Here is a 16,540-nt window from a genome sequence, read left to right as displayed (position 1 = left end):
TGTATAGATGCACATCGGTCGTGCAGAACCCTGATTTTAGGGAAGCTGTGGCGAATGCCAGTCTGCTTGCTGACGTCATTACGCAATTACGCTGCAGTAATAAATTATTGGTTAATAAATATCGTAGCCTTACGCCTTCAAACCCGGAAGCCGACTTTAGCGCCTCGAATTTTTTTTCTCGTTCGTAGCGAAGCAAGCGTTCACTCCAGTAAACGTAGTGTAAACAAGGACCTTGAATTATTCTTCACTGCGTGATAATACTCCTTTCCCGAAAATTTTCTGACTTTGATTTCGGCGTAGTTTTATTTTTTTTTTAAACCATTTTCCAGAATGAGGCGTTAGTCCGCCTTGGTCAACCTCCCAGAGTGGGTACGCGCCGTGGTTATATTGGTTCCAACCAACCAGCCATCATCATCATCACCACATTCTTCCGAAAGCATTGGCAGGATCATGGCCCGAGTCCTAGGTGTTCCTTTCAATCTGCCTTTCGAACGGAGGGATCTGGCAAATCGCCTGCTGCTGCTAATGCGAAGGAGGGCCTACGGCTTCGGGCAAACGTTCGGCTCACTTGTTAACCAGGTTCGAGTGCGCCGTTTCCCGGGAGGATCGCTCGGGGGAGTAGCCACGAGTGCAAGCTCGCCCGCCGTTTCACGAGCTCGTGGCCGTGGCCGTGCATCGAACGCAGCCCGCGGTGGGCGCCAAGTCCACTCCTCAACGCAGCGAAGCAGCTCCTCATCGACTATACCCACCGGCGGTGCAGCCAGGGGCCGAAGAAGTGTTCAGAGTCGCGGTGTGTACAGGAATCGGTACCGTCTAGTTTTTTCCAATCGTACACCCTCTGAGGCAGCCGCTTTTCGTCGCCGGAATTTGCTGGCACTTGCGGATTTTGCTAATTATTTACGTGACTTCCTTCCAATCAATCCTCCATGGGATGGTTCACATGCTCTGGATATGCCGAGACTGGCCAATGAGAATAACAACGTGCCAGCAAATGAACACGGCGAGCAAGAACTGGTCGACGGCGAGCCTCAAGAACGCAGTGTTCCCGAAAGCACCTCATGTGCTGAAAGCGTAACCGAGGCTCAAGAGGAAAGGAATGCTACGTATCGCAAGTAATGCACTGTCAGCGTCTTCAGCAGGCGAAAGTTTCGACAATGAACAAAGAAGACAACTGATGAACTTTCCTGAAGTCTGCTTCGCTCTACCTGGCAGTGATGTGGTGTTGTTTTTCGGACTGGTGTTGAAGTGTCCTACTCTTTTTTTTTTTATTGGGAGCCGTTGGCAAGGAGAGGACGTTGGTGGAAGAAATACCCCGTTTTGTGAAACTGAGCTCACACTTTTTTGTTTGTGTGCGTGTGTGTGTGGTCTCGACTAAGTGAATGCTGACGTTCAACTAACCGCTAGCCGCTTACTTCAACGTCCGCTTGATTCAGCCTCTTGTTGCATGCTAGTGTTTTGGGGCGTATATTTTTGTTTGTTTTTTCGGTTTTGTGTCAGAAATCTGAGGAGCGAAGATGCATTGTGGCAGTGAATTTTTGTACACTATAAAAATAAAAACTTTTGTGCGCTTCGTTGCGGCTTAGTCTTTTTGGCGAGAAGCTCTTCTCTATCACAAGAATGCGAACGTGCAGCAATGGCCACCAATTAAATTATGCACTTACTAGGTTTTGTTGCCCTTGCGAATTATGTCTAGATTAGCGTTCGAAATAAAAGCACAGATGACAATGGCCTGGTAAGAAAAGTGTCATCATGCCTATGTTGACATCAATGGAAGGACAAGATGTTCCAGCTCATGCTGTCTTTCCAACCAAACAAAACAGGACACGCTAGAAGTTTTTGAGTCCAAAGCCTTAAGTGCCCCATGCTGCGAAAAACCGTCGTCCTTGTTGGTGCTCTTGTTGTCAGGTCAAGAAAATGGCCGCCGTTGTAAAACTAACTAAATAAAAAAACACGAGCGATTCGGTAGGATTTGAACCCGGGCCTCCACAGCACCACCTCGATGCGCTACCACTACTATCTCCGCACTTTTTTTTCTTTAATGCATGGAAAAATTGCACCGGTAAAACAACAGTTCTTGTCGCTGTTGTTCCTTTCCTCGTGACACATACCCACTGGGGGGATTGGCCAGGAATCTGTAGCTTTGAAAGGCATTGTGGCAGCTTCACAAAACCATGAGTTGGAAAAGTAAAAAGGTATAAAATATTGCACGCCATGTGATACGTGAACTTGATGGTACGTGATCATAACAGGTGCACACCAGCCACGCATAACTGTGGGGAAGTGTAGGGAAGTTGTGACGTGTTCCAGTTTGTTTGTTGAGGCTATTCGCTCCAAAAAGACATACAAACAAAAGCGAGGTACGAAAAGCAAATACGATATTGTAGTAAAGAAGCCTGTCGAATTAATTCGTCCCCAAAGACAGAGAAACTAAAGCAAAAGAAAGAGATGCAAACACAATGTATTAGTTAAGAAGTCATTGGTAAGTGTATGGCCAGGCTTTCGCCTTCAAAGCAAATAAGTACACTAAGTGCCCCGAAGAATTTATTTTTCTCATCTTCCATCCTTTTGTTCTTGGTTAATTAGAGTGCCTCCAAAACCGTGTCTCGCGTGCCGTCAGCGTACAGTAGTGGTTCGGTCAATTGCTTGTCATCGCGCGTCCATGGATTCCAATACCGTCCATGCGCATATCGGGCGAGTGATCCAGAATCACGGAAAGGAGCCTTTCGCGTTAATCAGTTCCGCGCGTCACAAATGCAGCGCAGTCTCGCAAGCCACATAGACTAACTCGTTGCGGCACTCTCAGACTATCGTGTGGTGAAGCTTCACCACAAGTGACTCGATTGACCAATCTATGCAGCCAAGTATAAAGTTTTGGCGAATGACGATGTCGAGCGCACCATTTGACTCAAAACGATGGCCTGCGCTCTGGGATATCGTAATGCAGGCATGACGTTCAGCGTTGCGCAGTGCCACTGGGCAGATCCCATCTTTGAGTGAACTTTTACGTACGTTGCTGTCATTCGCCGAATTTTTCATTGTTGCTGCCAAGGATTGGTCTCTTGAGTGCATTGTGGTGAGTTCGAACCACGGGAATACCTAAGAGGGTAAAGTCATCCTCCTCATTGTAAAAGATGAAGGCGACCGAAGTTAGAGAGGTGACTGCTAATCAAGAGAACAGCAGTCGGTATGTAGCAGCAAACAAGCGCATCCAGTCAACACGGGCCGCTCCGCACTCGCTCCCTTACTGTGCACACTTCCTTGCCGTGTAACGATAACGATGATCTTAATTTGAATGAAATAACAGTGAAAGCAACAATGAATACAGTGGAATCTCGATAAACCGAAATCGCTTAAACGGAATTGCCGCTTAAACGGAACAGTAGCCTGTAAGTTGGTTGGTTTTGTATTCAGATAATGTAAAAAACTCTCGGTAATCGGAACTAAAATTTCCGCGTCACCGTGTAAACGGAACCAGAAATGGAACTTTTGTGAAATCCATTGGCATGAAAATCAGCTTTTTACGGTTCCGTCTGTTTCGTTTTCTATTCTTCCTCCACGTTTTTTTGTTTTTTTTTAGCCCCGATGGCCTCGTAAGCCTCGTCTCTTTTGTGGTCAGCCGTGTTGGCGCAACGAATGCAACATCGGAGTTCTTGTTCCAGTCGTTCGGTCTCGATTCAAGACGCCGAGGTTACAGTGGTCGGCTCCTGCCGCTTCGTTCGTGCCATCGTGGTGCTATTCGCGATTCATTACTGCGTTACCGTCTTCCAAATTCAGTGGCTCGTAAGAACTGGTGAAGGTGCGGCCTCTAGCCTCCGTGAAGATGCATTTTCAAGGTTAAAGTTGCTGCTTGGGCGACATGGTGTTCCATAATCTTCAACTCACAGCGCAAACAAGAAACGAGGACGATAGGGAGAGCACGACACACATGCGGCGACTAACAACTGAAGTTTATTGCAGTGACGCCTAGTATATAAATAAAGCAGAAATCAAGACAACAGAGAAATCGACACATAACATGTGAAAATAAAATATAACAAATCCGGCACGACATCGCTACCACCATGTGCTTACACAGCGTCTAGACAGGTGATTTGTTTTGCGGATAGCGCGACAGAAGAAACGCTTACACACTTTTCTTCTTTTTTTTGCTATTTTATGAGCCTCAATAATTTCCCTTGTCAGATTATGCTTATTTTTACACAATATTGCAGTACTACTCCAGATAGGCTCGCACCCGGGACAGTCCCTACAATGCACTCCTAGATGACCGCTTTTGCTTTTTTCCACGTTGTAACTGTGTTCCTTTAGCCTATCGTTAACAAGTCTCCCCGTTTGCCCGATATATTTTCTGCCACACAGTAAAGGTACCCTCTCAACTACGTTTGTGGCACATCGGATGAACTGTCGTTGGTGCTTCTTCCTACAAACCTGAGAACTTGGGGTATCGTTATTAACGTGTCTACAAAGTCTGGAAAGTTTATCTGTAGCTGAAAAAACAACACTCACATCGGCACGCTTGGCAATTCTTTTTAGGTTATGCGATGCCGTATGTATGTACGGCAATACTTCAACTTTCCCTTTCTTTTTGTTATGCCGATAAAAACATGATCGGAATAATTGATGCACCTTGCAGTGCACAGTGACTCATTTTGCGAAGCCAACTTTGTGAATGCTGTGCCTAAACCTCTTGTAGTTTCCTTGCTTTCTAAAAAACTATCAGCTACATTCACCGTCTAGTGCTTAGAGTTCCATGCAATGGTATTAAGAGTGTTCACGCACTTTCACACTTCTATCTCAGCAAACGGAACTTCTGTTAAGCGGAACTAATTTTTTCTTTCCCTTTAAGTTCGGTTTACCGAGAGTCTACTGTATGTTGTAAAGGCTTGGCGGCTCTGCCGAGCGATTGTGCTCGGTTGAGTTCAAGTGCGCTGCAAACGCGTCATAGCCGCAGGCTCTGGGGTGCTGATTTTCGGGCGCCCGCTGTGCCATGTTGAATGAAGGCTCCCTCTTCAAAGGCTTCAAGTGGAGAGCAACCATCACTGCGTTCCGCGGTGCGCAGGTGTATTTCCGCGACCCATTCTTCGGTAGCGTCCTGGGCACGTTGGTACTCCATTGTTAAATAAAATGATTGCGCTAAAAAGGGGGACACGGACGGAGTGAGGAGAGACACAGACGGCGCAACCCAGTGCACGATGTTGTATTTGCGCCGTGTGTGTCTGTCCTCACTCCGTCCGTGTCCCCCTTTTTAGCGCAATCATTTTATTTAACCATTCGTCGGTTTCAGGCGCTACTGGTATGTCCATGGAGGCCGGTGACGCAGGGAGTAGCATACTCCAAACAGTTGAAACGGTTGTTCCAGAAGTCGATCTTCAACTTTCTGATGGAGGTGAAAAACGAAAACCCTTGCGCGTCGAGATTTCTGTCCACTGTAGAGATCCCCGGGCGGTCAGAATAAACCCGGATCACTCCACTAAGGTGCGCCACATAGCGCACGTGCAGCTTCTGCGTGTGAAGCCCCAAAATTTGAATCTCTGGTGCCCCCAAAACTGGTACTAAAATCTCAAGTTACTTAAATAAATACCTAGACATAAAAAAAACACTACCACAACCAGGCAATGCCACTATAACAAAGTGCATACATGTAGTTTAATGTCCGTGGTCAGGCAACGCTTGTTTCACAGTTTTAGTTCATGGTAACTGGGATACCTTACAGGGTGACTTGAGGTTCGTACGGGTACCTGCATTTTACTGCAAAGCCGTATATGTCTAATCCCCCCAGTTTTCATTCCGGTGCCATCAATTTACTCGGCGCCGCTCCGGGGCTCCTCCTCACCACCGTTGACCCCTCTTTCACACCTACTTGCCCACTCGCCTCCACCGATGCCCCTTTGGCAAGCTTCGCGGTCGGCAGATAACGGCGGTAGTGTGGTTATCAGATGATTGCGAAAAATAATTGGAAGCACGGATGGGCGTAAAAAAATTCACTGACAATTACTGCACTTGTGCGCATCGCGAGCTGCAGTCTTCTCGGTTACGGCGCATTTCTGCTGCGTCTGAGGAAGTGCTCGCTTGATCAGCGAATGTACGGCGGCATGCGCTACTCTGCTGCTACCTCGCAGTGCGCCACCGCCGCCGGCGGCCAGCATGTTGCAAATGGTGTTTGAACATCCCCCGCAAATGTCACGTCCCGTATTAGCCTTGCACAAGGGAGCAGCGAGCATGTTGTTGCATATCGTGTTTGATCCTCCCGCGCAAACGTCACGTGGTTCGGATTAACGGAGAATTGAACAGCGTCTGGGGAAAGTGTCAGGGGGAGGGCGCTCCTTGGTGGCGTCACATGAAAGATGCGTGAGGGGAAGGCAGTGAGAGAGATGTCGCCATAGCCGCACGTATCGTACTAGACGCTCCTCTCCCATTTCTTTCGTCGCTGCTGCGTTCGCTCACTCGGTTACGCGGACGTAAACAGACGCCGCTCCCGCGAAGCCCAAGTAACGGCATGCGAAGGGCTGCCTTCTAAAACACCCGAAACCCGCCGTCGCCGTTTCCACTCAAATTCACTTCGCCAAGTTGCTGCGAATCCTTCCCGGTAGAATAGAAACTTCCCCTGTTGGAACGCCGGCTTGAGCCCATATTTCGTTGTCAGCTTGGAAGGCCTTCCGAGCGACATTTTCGCCGGTGTCTTTTTGCCGGAGACGTTTTCGCCGACATTTTTGCTGTTGACATTTTCGCCGGTGTATGCGCCATCACCGGTCGCCAGTTTATGCGTTCACGGTTTGCGGGTCGAAAAAGGAGGGCGTGCACGCACAGCTACACTTCATTGCTCTACCGATTAAATGCCGGTTAGGCTGGCATTTAGATGCCGAAATTACATGGCTCAATGCGGTTAGTCAGCTGTCCTGCTCACTCGACTGGTTCGGGTATGGGTTGATGTGTTACACAGGCATCTTACGCACACAGTACGGCGCATACGAGGGGGAAGGAAATCGTGCAGCCACATGTTTGTGCGCGAAAATAGAGCTAAAGGGCTTCCAGGTTTTAAATCGTTATGGGACGGATGCATGCCCTTCATTTGGAGGAAGTAGAGCAAGAATCGAAGCAATGGCCTGAACACAAGCCCGAATGGGTGCAAAGACAACGGAAAGCTGCTGGCACCGCCGTTACCGCCTCAAGTTCAGCTCGTGGAATAGCGGGAATCTCCATCGGATGAACAGCAAATTGCCTGCTTAGAACGCCGCTGTGAGCCAATATCACAGCTTCAGAGGGCTTTCAGGGGACATTTTCTACGGGGTCTGTCACTTCTAAGCACGCAAACATAGCCGGTTGCTGGTTTTTGTGTGCGCAAGTTTGTAGTGGAAAATAGTGGGAGGGAGGAGGGAAGGCCTGCACGCGCAGCTATAGGTTTTATGCCCGTACTGATGGATGGCATGTCCATTGTGCTGGTGCGAGATTTAAACGCAGACGTTAAACGGCCCAGTGGGTCTGACCGGAGTCCCTTGTGGTAGAGCGGATTAGGTTTGTGTGTTAGGCTATTTTCAGATTACCGATGCATTGATTGATTGATTGTGGCGTTTAACGCGCCGACGCAACGCAGGCGATGAGGCGCGCCGTAGTGGAGGGCTCCGGATTAATTTTGACCACCTGGGGATCTTTAACGTGCGCCGAAATCTCGAACACACGGGCGTTTTTGCTTTTCGCCTCCATCAGAAAAGCGGCCGCCGCGGCCGGGAATCGAGCCCGCGACATCGTGCTCAGCAGCGCAACGCGTTAGCCACTGAGCCACCGCGGCGGGTAGATTACCGATGCAAAACCCGTATCGGGATCTATGGGCGTAAATAAATGCCATGTCCCGCAGTTCGTCTCATCCTCTAAAAAATTAGTGCCCTTCCACTTTGTGAAGAGGAATGACCTGCAAAGCAGGACTCAGTCCACGGAGTGCACGAAACAAAACACATTTGTCGTAATTTGCGATGGATCATATTTCCTAACTAATTAGCTGAATAAATCTCTGACGGATCCACGCTTTGTTCTTGCCGATAAATATGGAACTGCCTGTGTCCTTCCCACGTCGTAAGCATCTCACTGTGTAAGGCCGGATTCAGACTGTTGCTGCCGCAACTGTCGTCATAACTTTAAAGAATGACGTCATTCTTTAAAGTTATGACGACAGTTGCGGCAGCAACAGTCTGAATCCGGCCTTACACAGTGAGATGCTTACGACGTGGGAAGGACACAGGCAGTTCCATATTTATCGGCAAGAACAAAGCGTGGATCCGTCAGAGATTTATTCAGCTAATTAGTTAGGAAATATGATCCATCGCAAATTACGACAAATGTGTTTTGTTTCGTGCACTCCGTGGACTGAGTCCTGCTTTGCAGGTCATTCCTCTTCACAAAGTGGAAGGGCACTAATTTTTTAGAGGATGAGACGAAAGTTTCTTAACAAGAACATAAAATGATAGTGCAGATATATAGCGGCAGCTTTAGATAAAGGGCAAGCAACTTAGAGTCAAGACTGTATCGTAAAATCTCTTGTTTAACGGAGACCGTCTCGTAAACGCGCAAAACCTGATTAGCCTCAAATTACACTAACATCAGGCCGCCCCTTTCCCGCTTGAAGGACGTAAATATGACTTCCGGGGTTTGGTAAAAGCGCACCCAATTGCGCTAATTGGTTAATTGAAACATTTCCACCCACAGAATGTCACGAAAGCGAAACCGAGGATCAAGAGGAGAAAAACGTCATATTTAAAAAAGTAGACATGCATTCACTGAAATTCCAGTTTGGATGTATTGGATAATAAAGCTGGTATGGTATATGGAAGTGAAAGATGGCGGTTTGGGATTTACTTAGATTTCGAACTATGTGTCTCACGCGCCGAAGAAGCACCTGGCATCAGAAGTTCGCCGTTCGGTAAGTGGCCACGGATCAGCGCAGACAGCCTGTCACTTTTCAACGCACGATGTTGTATTTTCATCCAAAGACGAACTGGAGCGCCAGAGATTTCAACCAATGGCTTCGTGGGCACAGAAAGGGCGGCTGAAACCACCGCGCCAGCTGACAATCTGGCATTTAATAACGGCTAATCCAATAAGCGCCTGTCAGCGCTGCGCTTGTCATGCTTTATATTGTTGGATTGTGTGAACTGGCTACAACGTGCCAAGTGTCCACAGATATTCTCTCATCACAAAGGCGCACGCACACCCACAAAAGAGATTACTTCGGCGCGTGCCTTAATCGTCCCAGTCTTCCGCAGAGATGTCAAGTTTAAGCGTCATGCTCCGAGAACGTATGCGCTTGGCCGCTGTATACTTCCGCGAATGGAAAAGCTGTGCTTGAAAGACGTCGAGGATGGTGGGACAGGCGAAACAAGTCCTCCTACGCACATTACGTTTCTGTTCAAAATTCAACGCCCCGATTCCTCCATTGAAGGTACCTGCTTCTCGTGGGAACGCCTGGTGGCCTCTCGTCAAAACATGGCGCATACGATCTCCTTACAGACGAAATTTTTTTCTACTTCCTCCGCCTAACATAGTACGTTATTTCTCCCTACGTTTTTCCCCACAGCACTAGGTTGCCGTTCATAATAAAGGACCATTTTAAGTTTGACCTCCTTCCAGACCTAGTCTGGCAAAGCGAGTGGCTTAATTGGAAACATTCCTTTTCATTCAAGCAATATATTCCTGTAAAAACTGGCACAGGACACGATCGGTTAGAAGCACGTCCATTTAAACGAAGCTTGAAGCCATTAGGAATTCCAGGCTTCGATTAGGAACAAAATGTCTGTTCCATGTACGCCCTTTTAATCGACATTAAAGGAGTACTGGCACGAAATTTTCGTGTTACGTTTTCTTCCGCTGCTATGGGTGCCTATTAGCCCACTATTCATAGAATGGCACATTAGACGGTCGATCGCAGCGTAAACAATCATTTACGGCACCGTTTATTCGTGTAAGTTTCGGTTTCGACAAACAGAACGCCTAGCGGCCGCCATGAACGGAGGTAGAACCTTACGTCACCATTCTTATCGCACCGCTGCCGATCTGGACGCACGCGCGAGCGAGCGCACGCTCTCGCCCAGACCGGCCGAAGTCTTCACCATCCCCGCGTGCCCGGGCAGCATGACGTCAGTCCCAAAACCATGACGTGATACACACGGCGTAGCAAAGCACGCCAACCGCAGCCAGCGCGTCGGTGACGTCACGGGAGCCCCGACGTCGGCAGCTTGGGGCAAGTAGCAGATGATGTCATGCTGGCCCGCTCCGGGCTTTCTCGTGCGGGCAGAGATTAAAATGGATTTAAAATATGTTATACTGAACGGCTACTGTGGAAACTTGCTGGGAGATATCTCCTGTTAAAAACCAAGCATTTTACATAGTTATCTAAGCTTTGAAATTTGGTGTCACTATTCCTTTAAAGCATTACTGCTGACCCCAGATGAATATTATAAATTGCACAAAGAGCTTAAACAAACCTTTTCATGCCTTCCTAACTGGAAGAAAGCCTGCAATAGCAATATTGATTATTTATGCTGATCTACCTCCATGAGCTCCTGGTGTACCGAAGCAACTAATGGTTCCGTAACCAATAAACTCGAAATTTATTTTTTTCCTTGCTTTCTTTGGGGTTGTGTAGAGTACTCTTTCCATTAGTACACCCAAACGCGGTGAGGGAGAAGAGGGGGAGAAAGAAGAGGGTTCATTAAGGGGAACTCACCTGCTCACATTCCTACGGGACTTACTAATTCACAATCCATGGCCTTAAAAAGCATCGTGTACCAATAAGAAAAAAATCACAAATTTATAGAAATGTTCTAACGGCCTAGTTTGCTTTTTCTAGAAATATATCGCTTCTTTACTGAGATAAAAATAAACACGAAACACATTTTCATTCATCGAGTTTTACTAGATGGCGCTTGCTGTCTAGCAAGCAAGGGTTTAATGTTTATTTCAGTACAGATGTAACATAGCTCGAAAATAAGCGAACCAGGGTGTTGTGAATATTGCTACGTATTTGTACAACTTTCCGTGTTGGTGCACGATGGTTTTTAAGTCCGTCGGTCATGAAGTAGCAAGTCCCACAGCAATGCTAACAGGTGAGTCCCCCTTAACCTTTTTTTCGAAGTCGAAAACCTATTTTTAAGGCGGTAGCCTTAGATGTCTATGTTTCTTGGAAAGCGTTGTGAGGTACAATGAAAATAGAAGCGCGAGCAAGGGAGCGTGCGCAGGGAAAGAGAAACAGCAGCACCGGAGGAGGGTTTTTGAGAAAGTGCCATGGAGTGCGCACCGGAAAAGGGAAACAGCCACACCAGTGGAGGGAAGGCTATATGCGCAATACGAGCCACATTGAGGAGTCGAGGTACGGACGGGGCGAACAGGATGGATGCCCCTGGTGATGGCCAGCGAGCGGAACGAGCTTGTTTCGGACGAGGCTGTCCAGGGGGCTGGTCAAGTGGTTACGGGTGCACCCGGGAAGCTTAACAGGAAGTCCAAACCCAGATCAAGAAGAAGTCCGACTAGGCTTTCGTCTTCACATTCTTAGACAGTCCCCAGCATCCCCCGCAATTGTCTGCACGTCGCAGCGATTTTCTGCGTTTCACAACGCGCCCCATGAAACATCGATGTCTAACATTTTCACTTTAAATTGTGGTCCGCGGTGCGAATTTGCGCGATGCAAGCAGCATGAATTGCCTCGCGCAATGTCACAGCCCAGGCCACATTTTTGAGTCAAATCACATGTTGGGCGTGTTTAATCGAAATCTTGTTTCCACGGGCACCGCGATTGGTCATTCAGGTGCATTGTGGCAAAGCAGATCCAAGTATAACATTGTGCGAGTATTAGCCTTCGCACAAAACCGAAAATTCCCGGTGTGAGCGTTGGTCAGTACCCCTCGTGGAGTACTTACTATGGCCTTTATTGATATTTCTGCCTTGTATTTCGCCTCTCTTTTTCTATGGTATTTTGCTATTTGTGCAATCATTTCCACAAGAACGCCTGCCTCTTCACGGAAGTTTTCACCGTATTCATCGCCGGGGTCCTCCTTGGAGCCCGCCGCCATGAAAGGCCACCGCAGACCGAGTGACGCTGCCACCGCAGATCCCACCAAGCACCCCCGGCTGAGAAGCGCTTAGCTGCCCCTGCGGAGGACTCACTATCTGTGACACCGGTACCCTGCTACGACGACAACACTGGTGATGCCCCCTCTTCCCAGGGAGATGGTGCCACGGTCGTGGGTGAAGGAGAAGACGTTGCTGAGATGACCGACGCGGACGAGGAAGACTTCAAGCTGGTGAGCCACCGTAAAAAGCGTACCGTCGGGATACCTGCGATCGTGTCCCCGACTAAAAGCGACCACGACCTCACGAAGGGGAACCCTATAACCCTGTTCTTAGAGTTTCAATCTCTCCTGGGAAAGGTTCCGATTGGGAGTAACACGGAGAAGGATGTGAATGCTTTGCTGCGGTGGGACCGAATCAGCGGAATTACAGTGTCTACCCGCCTACCTCACTCATACGTGAAGAACATGTGCATCATCAAATGTGTGCCGTGAAGAAAACGTGCATCATGGAAGGTGTGCCCAAGTGGTACACGGAGGAGGACCTTCTGAGCTATCTCAATCCTCAAGGGGTACTGCATGCGAGAGGATTATGCTTATGCATCGGTCTGGCTCTTCGGGAGATAACTGGAAAACCAACCCATCTGATGCCGTAGTGTCTCGTTCGCGCCAAGCACTGAACGGCTGAGCATGATTGACCTCGGGATTACAAGGCACGCAACGGCCGATTACACGGAGACCCCTCCACGTTGCTTCAAGTATCAACGCTTTGGGCACGTCGCCAAATTCTGCAAAGGAGATCACCGCTGTAAGCGGTGGGGCGGCCGCATGACTTCCAGCAATGCAAGGAAAACTTTGACTGAGCCAACTGCGGCGGCGAACCCCCTACAAGTTTCAGCGGGTGTCGATTTCGCGTTAGCGCACTGCACAGGAGGAAAGCTTTCATCGAGGGTTCCAAATCCCCTCCACCAGCACCAGACAGTGACAGTTTTCCGGTCCTGCTTGCACAGGAGTTCATAAAGGGGACAAAAAGCGTGGAACCTACGGCCAGCGTTGCACACCCAGAGCCACGGGATTCCTGCACCACACCTGCAGTGCAACGCGGACGCGATCAGTACGCCAACGTCTTGAAAGAGTGTCGTGCCCATTCAAGGGAAGTCAAGGTAGACGACTATTCAAAAGTTGTACGAGCCCTCTTTACAGCCCTCCGGTCCCACCTTGCTTCCATGACTCCAAGCTTCTTCAAAACTATTCTGGAGACCATGCTGAACCTGAAACCTGTCATTTTGGGGTGTACTGCGACGCTCCTATCACAGTTTAATGTTCCTTCGAAGCATCATGGCCTCTAATTCAAGATGCTTTCGGGATGAAGTCAAACGCGCCACAAAACTCCAATGGAATGCAAGAGGCCTTAATCCCCGTTTTTCGGATTTTAAACAGTTTGTGTTTATAACTAATTTCTCCATCATCATCGTAATTTGCGAACAGAACGTCACGGACGCGTTCAGGCTCTCTGGATATGAAGAAAGAATTTGTGTCATAAGCTAGGGATGCGTCTAGTGAAGTACTGGTTTTCGTCCGACGGGAACTAACCTATGATCTCCATTCTGGGGAACCTCACGACAGCAACCAGTACATTTGCCTCACAGTGAAGAGGAAAAGTGTCTCGTTCACACTCATAGGAGTTTATTTATCTCTTTCAGGACGCTTCGACTCCAACAGATTAGAAAAAATCATCAGAAATACCCCTGGACCTTGGATCCATATGATGGAATGGGGGAATTTAATGTCCATCATATGCTCTGGGAAAGCCACAAAAATGATCCAAGAGGTCGAAAGCTGGTTTCACTAGCGTCCCGTCATGAGCTTTCCTGTGTCAACGATGGCAGCTAAACATTTCTTCGCGAAACGACGTATAGTAGCTGTCTGGGTTTGGCTTTTGTCTCGAGAAGTCTCACTGACAGTATTCAATGGTTCACAGATATGGAAACCCGTGGAAGTGACCACCTTCCAACATACCTGAGGATTGAGGTCTTTTATGGTTTTCTTCCTTGGAAAATCATCCGACGAATAGACTGGACGAGGTATTAATCTCGCATGGAAGCTCTCTGCTGCGAAGGACCCTCCTCGACTTTTGAAAGTGCCGTAACCAGCACTGCGCAAAGTTCCATGCGGGGTTTTTCCGGGTACATCCCAAGCCTACAGAATTTGATGAAATGCTAGAACATCTCAGAGCTATTCGTCGTCGTGCAGAACGAAGATACAGGCGCACTAAGTCTATTCATGAGGCCCGACGTACACAGAAAAAAATTCAACGTCGTATCGTACAGGTGCAAGCACAGCGCTGGAAATCGTTCTGCGAAAAACTTGATCCTCAGAAACCTGTATCTCACATCTGGAACACTGTGAGAGGCCTTTGAACAACAACACAGCAACGTCGGCCTTTCAGTGTTTTGGCGCTTCATCAGAAACGCCGCGAGGTCGACGTAGCGGAGGACTTTTGCTTAAGAATCGCCAATGGTACAGCTTCGACCAGCCAAGCGGACATACGCGTCGTCCCCGTATCACGCGACTCCTCATGGACGTCCCATTTTCAATAGAAGATCTCGATGCGGCGTTACATCTGTGCCGAAGTAGATCTTCATCAGGACGAGACGGAGTGACGTACGCCGCCCTGCGTCCCCTCGACCAAGAAGCCCGTCACACTCTTTTGTATCGGGTGAACCAGTCATGGCAAGATTGTTTGGTCCCTGAGGATTGGAAGGGTAACCGCCTGGTCCCAGTTCTTAAAGCAGGCAAGTCTCCCCTTGACCCGGCATCATATCGTCCTATAGCCCTTGCAAGCTAAATTGGAAAATTAATGGAAAGGGTGGTTTTGGGTCGTTTGGAATGGTACCTCGAGCACCATAAAATTTAGCCCCATGCTATGGCTGGAATCCGACGCGGACGTTCATTCATCGACAACGTAATTGACCTTGTCACATCGGTACCGCACAACAAATCACTCAAACGTTTGTCAGCCGCTTTGTTTCTCGACATAAAATGAGCGTACGATAACGTAATACATGATGCCGTTCTGTGCGGCCTACAAGATGCGGGAGTCGGTGGATGGACATTTAGATGGATACAAAGCATTCTATCAGGAATATATTTTTTCGTTGAGACTTCAGATGGCCCAACATCACAGCACTTTGTTTCTCGAGGCGTCCCTCAAGGAAGTGTACTTAGCCCTACATTCTTTAACCTCACGTTGATGGGACTTATTACCACATTACCAACCAACGTCCACCTCTTCATCTATGCTGATGACATTTGCATTTGGGCATCAGGAGTTTCACGTCCTCAGATTCGGGCCCGGCTTCAGAAAGCCGCAGCACTGACATGTTTGAAGAAGGGCTTGCGTTCTTCAAACTCTGCGCTTAAGATGAACGTTACTGACGTGTTTGTTTCTGCGTCAAAAATGCCTGGAAATATCTCCGGAGAAATGTGCACTGGTTGCTTTCACCGGCAAAAAAATGTCGCAGTATAAGATTTCTTTCAATGAACAACATATTCCTTACGTCAAAAGTCACCGGTTTCTTGGAGTTATCGTGGATCTGGATCTATCATGGACTCCTCAAGTTTCATTCCTGAAAAAAGACTAACTGCAGTGGTCCAGCTATTCAAATTTCTTGCCGGAAAGACATGGGGTGTCTCCGTGCACTCGATGTTACGCCCATACGACGCCCTGTTTCTATAGGTATTTTGTGTTGCAGCCTGCCTGTATTAACCAACACGTGTAATGTCAACCTACAGGCAATTCAGGCCATACAAGCCCAGCGTCTTCGGACATGTATCGGTCTCCCACGTTGCCGCAGTGGCCGCAATTTGCATTGCAAGGGATCATCCGATTACAACTCACATGACAGTGGAGGCACTGAGGGCACACATAAGGCTACTCACCCGGTTTCCACACCACCACGTTGAATCCCTGCCTTCAACACGACCACAGGTAATTGCCGCTCTCAGTGGGAGCTTGCCATCGAGCTATGCACCTCCGTCTCGGCCCTCGTCACCACTTTGGTGCCTGTTACAGCCACAACTGCACCTAAACATCCCGGGAATAAAAACGAAAGCGGACCTTCCAACTAGTGGTCTTCAACAGCTCTCCCTACTCTATCTACATGAAGCTTACAGAGACCGGGTCCATGTCTACACGGATGGGTCGGCAACAACGTCCAGTTCTGCCGGTGCTGTTATAATACCACAAACGTCGACCGAAATTCATTTTAAGCCTTCAAACTCGACGACGTCAGCCGCTTCTGAATTGACAGCTATTCGGGAGGCCCTTCTATTCATCCAGCGGGAATCTCCAAAAAAATGGGTTGTGCTATGCGACTCGAGGCCTGCTCTTCAGTGCATCCAGTCTGCCCTCCACCGCGGCCCATACGAACAACTTATGGCTGAAATCCGCTGCTTATATGACACAGTAGTCAGGCATGGACATG

The sequence above is a fragment of the Haemaphysalis longicornis genome, unplaced genomic scaffold (assembly GCF_048455015.1).
Source record: "Haemaphysalis longicornis isolate Haplotype H1 unplaced genomic scaffold, Haemaphysalis longicornis Haplotype H1 scaffold_1, whole genome shotgun sequence".
Taxonomy (NCBI): domain Eukaryota; kingdom Metazoa; phylum Arthropoda; class Arachnida; order Ixodida; family Ixodidae; genus Haemaphysalis; species Haemaphysalis longicornis.
The sequence above is the reverse complement of the archived record's forward strand: the minus strand, read 5'-3'. Positions refer to the sequence as shown.